Source organism: Condylostylus longicornis, unplaced genomic scaffold, assembly GCF_029603195.1.
Source record: "Condylostylus longicornis isolate FDR11 unplaced genomic scaffold, ASM2960319v2 ptg000018l, whole genome shotgun sequence".
NCBI lineage: Eukaryota > Metazoa > Arthropoda > Insecta > Diptera > Dolichopodidae > Condylostylus > Condylostylus longicornis.
Genome location: NW_026577987.1, coordinates 7,941,436 through 7,951,807, shown reverse-complemented (window position 1 = coordinate 7,951,807; position 10,372 = coordinate 7,941,436).

The window sequence follows — 10,372 nt, the reverse complement described above, 5'->3', positions numbered from 1 at the left end:
CAATTACAGGAACTTTCATAAAGTATTATTCCAAAATAAATTGTAAAATGGTAAAATATAATTTGCTGAATGTTATAAAAATTGTATTATAAACAAACTGACAAATTCATAACATATTAAAATATAGCTCGCATTCTTACCTATAATCGATATATCCTTTTTCAATATTGCAAACAATTCCATAAATACGAGGATGTTATTTTAAGGAAAGCAATTTAAAAAGTAATTTTAATTTCTTGACGTTATTGCCAGACATTCTTGTATTATTTGAGATAGTTTTATAAAAAGAGTTGTTTTACAATTCGGATAGTTTCAAGTTGAGAGCATAATTTTAATTAATGAAATTGTGATATTTTGTCTAATAATGCTTCAAAATCCGAGCATTGAGATAATTATTTTGCAAAAACGAAAAACAATATTCTCTCAATCGATTATGATGTTCGAACTTTAATAAAATATTTTAACTTCTAACAAATATTCGATAGGAGAATTTTGTACGTTGAGTCAACATATAAGTGGAAACCTGGCATATATTAATCAGAATTAACATAATTAATTTGAAAGTAGTAATTAATCAAATATTGCTATAAAAATATTATGTTCGACTTTTGTATAAACCAAGATAATCAGTAGAAAATCCAAGGTGTCAAGGTGGCGAGCACAAGCTCTCTTACAAAGCATTGAAAATTTGAGTAAAATGAATATGGTTAATATAGAAATATTAAGTGTTATTGAAAATTTACATGAAAATGTTCTATACGAGTATATGTATGTACTTGTGAAATGTACGTTTTATGTTGCAATATAAGCATGCATACTTTATCATACTCAATAAAATTTTAATTCAAATCGCTTCTATCCCTAATTACTATAAATTCGGTGGCAATTATGGTATACATAACAAAGGAATAAAAGAATAACTTTGGAAGACTGACTACTTTATGACAGAATACAAGCATTCATGATTTCAAGATGGCTTAGTAAAAAAACAAGCATTTTCCAGTTAAGTTATTTTTTTATTTGGCAATACCCTTTTCCTTAGAAGAATACCTTTTATATTTCAATCACTAGGACATAGGTATATTAAAAAAGTAAAAAAACGGGGTCTATCAACTTTTATTTTCCTGTTTTTCTTTTTTTTTTTTCATGTAATATCTGGGCTATTGTTAACGTTTCTAACACACTCTGAAATAACAATAAATTATTACTGAATAAAATATAAAAAAAAATTCTATAGAAATAATCGAGATTGACGGCATTGTAAGAAAAAAAAATGTGTTCTCAATGTGTCAATATTCTAAATTCACTAGTATTACATAGGGAATATGAGGAATAAAAGTTAAGAAATTGATAGCTTTCTATAGCTATGTGAGAGTTGATTTCATTTTATTTTTTATTCGAAAAACGATTGTAATATAAAATTGTAACTGAATGATGAAATTTTTTTGAGTTTTTTTTGCTTTTTTTGGAATCTTTACTAAAATTAAGAATTCACAGGAGGTAAAACAACTTGAAAATAACTGAAAAAATTTTCAATTGGTTTCTTTTTAAGAAAATGAAAACAACTTGAAAATCCACTTTATTGTTACAAAATTTTACATAATTTTAATGACATTTTTTTAGGAATTTTATAAAATTTATTGAAAATTAAATTGCTGGATTTTTATTTCAATAGATCTTACAATTTGAAATTTTTTGTTGAAAAGAATTTTCAAACGGAAGCCAGAAGATAATGTTAGGAAACGTTATAAAAATTGATTTTTCTTCATATTACAATTTAATTTTTCTAAGAAACGAGTAATGACCTCTTTTGACTTCCAATATTGTATGACTATGAATTATTTCCTAAAAACTGAAGTTTTTGACAATTTATTATATCGAAAGTAGAAACATTTTTTAAATTCCACAAACACGGAAAAGAATCAATTTCCTTCTTTTGTCACAAAACAATGCAAATTCAAGAATTGCAATGAGAAAGGAGTCGTCAAAAGGAGTCGTATTTACCCATTATCTTAAATCAATTTCTGTTTACATTTTGATGTCGTTTCATTCTCAGGCTATAATTGTTGGAAGTTTCAAACTTAAGCGGCTCTTTCAAAGGAAAAACTATTGTTTTGATCCAAATTTATTGTTTCATAACTCAATGTTCAAAATTACCATTGAAATTTATTAAATATTTTTTTTTTCGTCACAAATTAAAAAATTTTTTGAGTTTTTTTGTTGTCAATCAGTTTTTTAAAAATTTATAATAAAAATTTATTAATTTTTTTTTTCAAAAAAACTGAAATGGCAGAGGATTTATTACCAATATGGGATCCACTAGAAATGTCACAATATATCTATCCTGATAACTTACCGGAAATTAGTTATAAAACACTCTCATTGGAACAAAAGGCGAAACTAGATACAAGAATATTGACACTTCGGAAGGAACAATATAAATATTTGTGTACTCATTTAGAGGTTATTCACTTAATCAATAGAACTGAAATATTTTACGCTATTTTTATTATTTTTTTAATTAAATAGATTCGAGGTATCATAAGAGAATTCATTTTTAAGTTATTAGATAGAAAACCTCCAAGTGAATTGATTCCAAAATTTTGTAGAGAATTTTTCGGCCAAAATAAAGACGAACTACAAACCAAAGTACATAAAATTTATTACTGCTATATTAGATCTAATAATTAAACAATTTCAGATTGATAGACATGTTCGAGATCTGATAGAGGACCGTAAAAATAAACCGAACTGAAACCGAAAAACATTAGAAAAAATGTTAGGTTCAGATGTTCCAGATATTGGCAGTTATTGGTAGTAGTCAAAGTTTTCATGTAGCTCATCATATTGGTTTGTAGGTAGTTTCAGAATAAATACGATAAAAACAGCACAATTCTCTTTTAAATGTCGTTCTTGATTTAAACTTATTATTTCGTTCGGACTACTATTTCAAAGAGCACAGTACTTCTCGATATGGCAGGAAATTGGATTTTACTAGCTATTTTAAGAAGGTGTTATTCTTGTGCAACCTTCAACTTAATCAAATAAAAGGAGTGTTACTGAAATATGCAAATATTGCTTGGAATTTACCCGAAATTTTGCCAAATCGGTTACTTTCTATCAAATCTGAGTTTAACTTTTATTTCTCTCTATAAAGTTTTTGAACAATTTAGTTCTAATAATGACTTGCTAAAATTTTTAAATGCGACTGCCGATGCTTAAAATACAAATAACCCAAATATTATTCACAATAGATAAAAATGATGAAATTACAAATAGACTACTGATAAATTTTATTTTTCTTCTGATTCCAGAAAACAATTTTTGGGAGAATTATGAAAGTTCGGCTTATTTCTCAAAAAAAAAAATCTAGATAAATGTTGTTTAATTTGGTCAACATAATTTTTAAAAAAAATTTGAGTTGAAACAATAATTAATGAACATTTGAAAGCAAATTTGATTTTGCAGTCTTCATGAAATGTCGGAAATCTTAATAATAAAATGTCTGTAATAGAAAGTCAATTTACCCTATTATTCCGTTTGAAGTGCGTAATGTACACAACAAATTTAATTTTACTTTATGATAGAATTTATTTAAAAATATTTTATGTGAACGAATTTAAATCTTACGAAAAATGGTACAAGTTATTGCCTATGCAAATTAAACAATTTGAAAATATTTATCCTGTTTCTAAATACGGAGTTTCCTTAAATTGCCATTTCACCATCTACCACTTGAAATGGGTCAAGCAATATTGTTGTTTTAAAAACTAAGGATGTTATAAACTTAGTCTCTATATTATTAGGACTGGTTTGCTTACACAAGTACACGAAAGACTTCTAGAAATTTAACTAATGTAATTATAGAAATAAAATTAACTAAACAAATTCCCAAATTCGTGATTTCCCAAAAAATTTTCAAAATGGAAAAAAAAATTTCTTTAATTCAAAAAGCACGTCTTATTTGTGATAATTTCGTGTGCAGCAAACTCAAAGCTGATATCCCACCAATAGCTGATTCTATCATAAACTGCGTTTGCTGCAGAAAATTTTTGTTCGTTTAAAAATTTATATGAAACCAGTACCTCATTTTTACGTTACGTTATTATTGCTTAAAATATTTATGGCAAAAATATCTTTGTACAAAAGCTTTTATTCTTAATAACAGCAATTTAAAATTTAAGTTTTCTATTTCCCAATAGGGGAAAAGTGCCTAAAGGAACGATGGAAAATCCAACTAACTAATAAGCCAAATTTTTTTAATTTTTCCAGAATTTGCTAAGGGAAAAATAAGTTGAAGAATAAGTAATTCTTCTCATTCTATTTTTGTGTTTTTCCATTTCATAGCCAAAAATATACATAAAATATATTTATACCTACATTATGGTCCTTGTCTAACAATTTATTTTTACATATTATTTTAAGAATATGTAAAATTATATCCCAGGATTATTTTTAATTTTCTTTTACCCTAAATTTTTCTATTTTAATATTAGGTCACGTAGAACATAGTATAAGTTGAATATTAAAATTAAAAATATCATCTTAAGACGAATACAATATACAAGGTAGTCCTATATAACTATATAACATGATTTAAATATAGTCAAGGATGCGTAAATTTTATGCGAAACTTTAATAGCATTTTTCTAAAATTGAAAATTGAAATGTCTTTGAAATTAAAGCATACTAAATTAGAACATAATTTAGCAACTTTTGCTCTAAATTCAAGCGAGTGTTTGAGATGCAATTAAAAAAATTTGAATGAAATAATTTATTTTATATTATTTAAGTTTCACTTGCAATTGACATTCTTAAAAGATATTGAAAATTTTAGTCCTTTTTTAGATATAAGCAATAATATTATAAAATTTTATTGTAAAAAGGCTTTAACCTCTTAAAAGTTGTTATTTTTTGTTTCAAAGTTCACTGAAAATTTTATTTTACAACCATTCTTTTCAGAAAATAAAATAAAAACTCTAAAGAATGTCTGAGTGATCGAACATAAAGTCTCTTTCAAAATTCTTAAGCTTTCCCCTTAAAAAAACTTTAAAAATTGTTTGGATATCTTTAATGAAAAAAAAGGTCCGGTCCGACTTTTAAAGTTTGAGTTCGTGGAATGAAAAATTCCTTTTTTTTTCAATTGTTGCCCACAAATTTTGTGAAAGAAAAAGAGGAAAAAAATCGAAACCATTGAAAAATTTATTTTTATTTTTTTCCTGTTTCATTTTTATTAGGTCTTCAAATGTTATTCATATAATATCGTGTAAAATGTGTGAGTATTACAAGCCTATATCAACGCGTTATGCCGGGAAGCGTGTACAAGTTCCTTTCCCATTTGTAATAAATACACGTATTGCAATCTGTCTAAAAATCTTTTAAGAACGTACGTACAATTTTAAACTACTATTCTATAAGTATAGTCTACTTCCAATACCAATATATAAAATAAAAATTGCATATGCTCAGGATGAAAACACAAATTCAAGGAAGCATTACTGATTTCGGCAACTAATCAAGTCAATTAAAATAAATAAGTAATTCTAAGTAAATAAGTTTCTAAGAAAATTTAGTAAAGCTCGCAGTTTCAGGAAAATAAGTTGACGAAAATTAAAATTTTACGATATTTGTGAAAAGATAATTTGAAAGGGGAAAGAGTTACAACAAAACTTTATTTTTTCGAAACACAAAACCTATTTATTCTTTCAGATTATCTTCAGCTTATTGTGTAAAACAAAAACAATTGAAAAAATTTCCCTATCCTTACTTTTCTGTGCTTACTGAGCTCAAAAAATGTTTATGCTTTCAAAGCAATAAATTATGAAAAAAAAAAATTTTATAGATTTTGAGGAACGTTCCGAGAATCATACAAAGACTCTAACGAACGCACAGGATGCACATATTTTTACAATTTGCCTGGAAATCTGTAAAAAAAAGTGTGATAATTTAATTAACCTGTCACAAGGGGACAAATTTAAACCCGGTTCTTTAAATTAAAAAATAATATTTATAAGTGAATCCCATGGTTGTCATCTGATTAGGATGTTAATGTGCATATACTTGGCTAAATTTCTTTTAAATATATTTTCATATAAGAAAGGAAGTACATGTTATTTTATTTTTTGTAAATTTTAACATGAAAGCACTGAGGGAAAAAAACATTTCGATAGACCATATTTCAAGCTCTCAGAATAAAATTAAATATTCATAAAATCAAAAGTAATAAATGAAATGAAATAGAAATTTGAAAACTATTCAGTCATATTTGGGTTTGGGTTCTCAAGTAGAAAATAATAAATGTCTTGATATTTTTAGGTTCTTTTCGCCTGTAATCATAAAGTATATAATAAATAGAGGGTAAATTTATACTTTGGTTGAACAGCACTTAAAATATTTGATTCATAACCTTTAATCATAATTGAAGAGAAAGTGAAAGCTATAAGAAAATCATATACATACATTACAATCACACATCCATATTATGTACAAAATAATTAAGAACATTGTAGAAAATCTCTCTATATATGAAAGGGTTCTTGATATAGGCAAATAGAGGGTCTTTTATACAAGGCAAATAATTTTTTTTCTTGATTGGTTTTTGACATTAATTTCCATATTTTTAATAGAATCTCGAACTTTAATATATTATGATTTGTGACAATGAAAAATAAAATGAACAATAATAAGAAACTAAACAAGAAACTAAAAACAAAGGACAATTCAAGAATAATTTAATTATAAGAGAAACTTGAAAGCTGTTAAGAAAATTAAAGGAAGCGACATGATATTTTCCCTTTGTTTTAAATTTTGAAACAATATAATTTATTTTGCTGCGTGTGTCTTTTAGGTAAGCTCACTGTGTATGGTATCTTTAAGAGCAATACAGGGTGATTAAATAGATTGTATGTCATAACAAAAATTAAGTGATATTTTATGACAGAATGACTTTCGTTCTAAAGACTAAAGGTTCAATACAAGACTAAATTGAAGGACTCGATACATGGTTGTTACTAGCAATTTGCACATTGAAGCAATTTACGTGAAGAAGAAAGTAGAAAAATATATAAAACCAATTTTATTTTTCTAATAAAGGAGTTTTGTATTTATGCGAATTGGTTATATACGGATCCGACTGCGATGTACATAAATATGCTCTCTTAATCTTATTAACTGAAATTTGATGAGATCTGTACCAGCAACCGCATCAAAATTATTGTGAATTAAGTAAAGTGTTTTGAAAATCTCAGAAAGTGTTAATCAAATTTCATACTTATAACAATATATTTTAAGAGAAATGGGTTAACCTTTCACTTTTCTACAAAAACAAATTATAATCAACTCATAACTCATAAAGTAATGAAAGCCACTGTAAAGACATCGTATTTTGGTTATAATTGTCAGATTTAATTATTTTTTATCATTTAATATGAAATTTGTAAAAATATTTAAAAAAAAAGGTGAACAACAAAACATTTTTAAGGTGTTAATTAAAATACATGTGTACAAATGTACATACCCACATACATACATATTTTCTTGGAAAATCATGAATTGTTATGAATTTCTTTTGAATGGAAAATCAAATTTAAAAGAGAAATTACAATTTTTTTGTAATTTCAAAATTTATCAAATCATAATGTGAAATACTTTTAAATGTGACAATGTGAGTATATGAGAATTCATGAAATAAAGAGATTTTTAATAAGAGATGTGAGAAAGAATTCGTTTTGTATAAGAATTTTCTTAGAAATTTATAAATAGAAGAATATTACAATTTAATAATTTTTTGTATTCAATTCTAAGAAACAGTAAATCTTAGGAAGAAACTTGGAATTCAAATTGGTATTGACAATTTTCAATTTTTTTTTAACTTTACGAGTATTTTTTGTTTCGGATTGAATTTGAATTCGTACTGATGTTTACATGCACATACAGTCGGTCAAAAAAGTTTTCATACAGTTTGAATGTTTTAAACCCTATTGATTTCCAAATTTAGAACATTTTTATAACAAAACTTTTTCCAGAATATTTTGTAGATATTGACGATATGATAACCGGAAAATTTTTTAGATTTGAATTACTTCTAACACAAGAACGACCAATACTGTTTGATTTACAACAAAGTGATCCCTAATTTCCTAATTTGTTCCCTAAGCTCACGTTATAGCAAACAAAAAATTGTCCTTAAATGCACATATAGGTTAAATATCAAACTCATCCATTAATATACATTTAGGGCAGAGTTTCTTCATCTTTAAAAAATGTTTTTTTTTTTATTTCACTCACTACTGCATCATGAATTTAATAAGGGTTAATATTCAAATCAGTATAGCTAACCAAAACACTAGTAAAACACAATTGTAATTGAATATTGAATATTTATTCGTAGCACTAACGCAAAATAAGATTGCTAAAAAGTATAGCTAAAATAAAATTTTAGTTTACAACAGTTTAGTAATTTCACCTCATTTTTCAATCTACCGGCTACAAATTTGTAATCAAAGATTTTAAATTCTACTCTAGAATAAAAAGTTTAATAAAATCTATTAAATAAGAATTCGTGAACGCAAACCTTATCATATGAGTCTAGAATGTCTTCATTCAAACCACTTATATTTGATATATAAAAACTTAATATTGAAGAATTCTGTTTAGCGTGCTTCTAATATTGTTAAATTTTTACTATCAATACTAAGATTTAAATATAAGCGAATTAAAATTTGAATGAATTATATTTGAAATTATTTTATTACAAAGAAGAAAACTTAAAATTTGTATTCAAGCTTATTTAAAAAATTATATGTATAACATATATTTGTTACTATAAACATCCTTTGAAGGAGAAGAATGTCGAATGAATAATGCAATACTTTTTGAAGAAGACGCATGAAAGAAAATTCCATTTTCGATTTTTCGAGATTAATTTTCAATGCATAATAAAAAGGTATTTCTTTTAATAAAATAATGCGTCGGAATTTCTTTTTAATGAAAATTTAATTCAAACCCAAAAAGTTTAGAGTTTCTCTCATATTACGATATAGAAAAAATGTGTTGGTTGAATGCTGTTGGAATCAGTAAGTTACCAAGTGCACCGTATATTTACTGAATATTATGTTCAAATAAATCTGTTTTTATTGAATTATCTGAAGTTTTTCGGAAGAATATGAAATCGAATTTTTGTTGAAAACTCAACAAATAAAATTTGGACAAATCCCAAACCTCAAAGTAATATTGTTTTACTTAGTTCTTTAGAAACGGTAAAAAACACAAAATTAGCCTCTATCCGAGTTCCGATATTCTTAAAAATTTCCTAATTTATTATATTGATTGTATTCATTATTTCTTTGTACATTGTACAGGCACTTGATTTTTTTCAAAAGCACAGTTATGAGAAAATCTGGCTATTTTTTTTTGTCAGACACAGTTTTATATATAAAATTTCAAAATAATTTGAGATCAAAAACTATCCAAAAGCTTATTTCTCTATGACTGAAAAATTTATTTGCTTTAGAAATTCTACATATGTATATTTGAGCAGACTGTGGAGAGACAAATAATCTAAAGGCTCTAGTTGTAAAATGGAAGATATGCTGTAAAGGAATATGTATAACATTTTTACGCATTCTAATAACACTCATGGAATCCCTAAACATTTATTGAAAAGAATTGTGCGGCAAGTTAAAAAATTTTTTAATCACCCATTCTAATCGCAGGAATACTGGGAATAAAATGATGTGAAAAAATTTGGTATGCCTGTGTTCAAGATATGTAAAAATATTCAATAGATTTTTTTTAACATTTATATCTCAGATTTTTAGAAATAGAATTATTAGGATTTTTTAAATATTTCACAGAAAGTGCGGCTCAGTCCAAGCTTTGCTCCCATAAAATGTTTTTTTCAATTATATAAAAGAAAAGTCGTCTTCAATATTTCCCAAAAGTCAGCCTTCACTGGAAAATTAATTTTATCAACTCTTACCAAAACAAATAATAAATTTACTCTTATTTTCTTTGCAATTAATTATTAGGATCCGTTCTTTTGTATGTGTTCCTAAAAATTCTGTTTTGATTACAATAAATTTGATTTTGTTCGTGTCATAAATAATTTACTCCCAAAAAAAAACAAAAATATTTTCATCATTTTATTGTTGTAATCAAAATTTTCCATATTAATTAAAAAGGTGACCATGAAAATAATTAAATTCATGCCACGTACAAAAATACACTAATCAAAATATTTCTAAAATCTGATCACAAGAGAAAGTTGGAAATTAATACATGCATAAGCATTTAAATTGGTATCTCATAATTATGTGCTTAGTGTGATTCAGAAATATTTATTCATTTCATTAAGTATAAAATAAAAATTTCA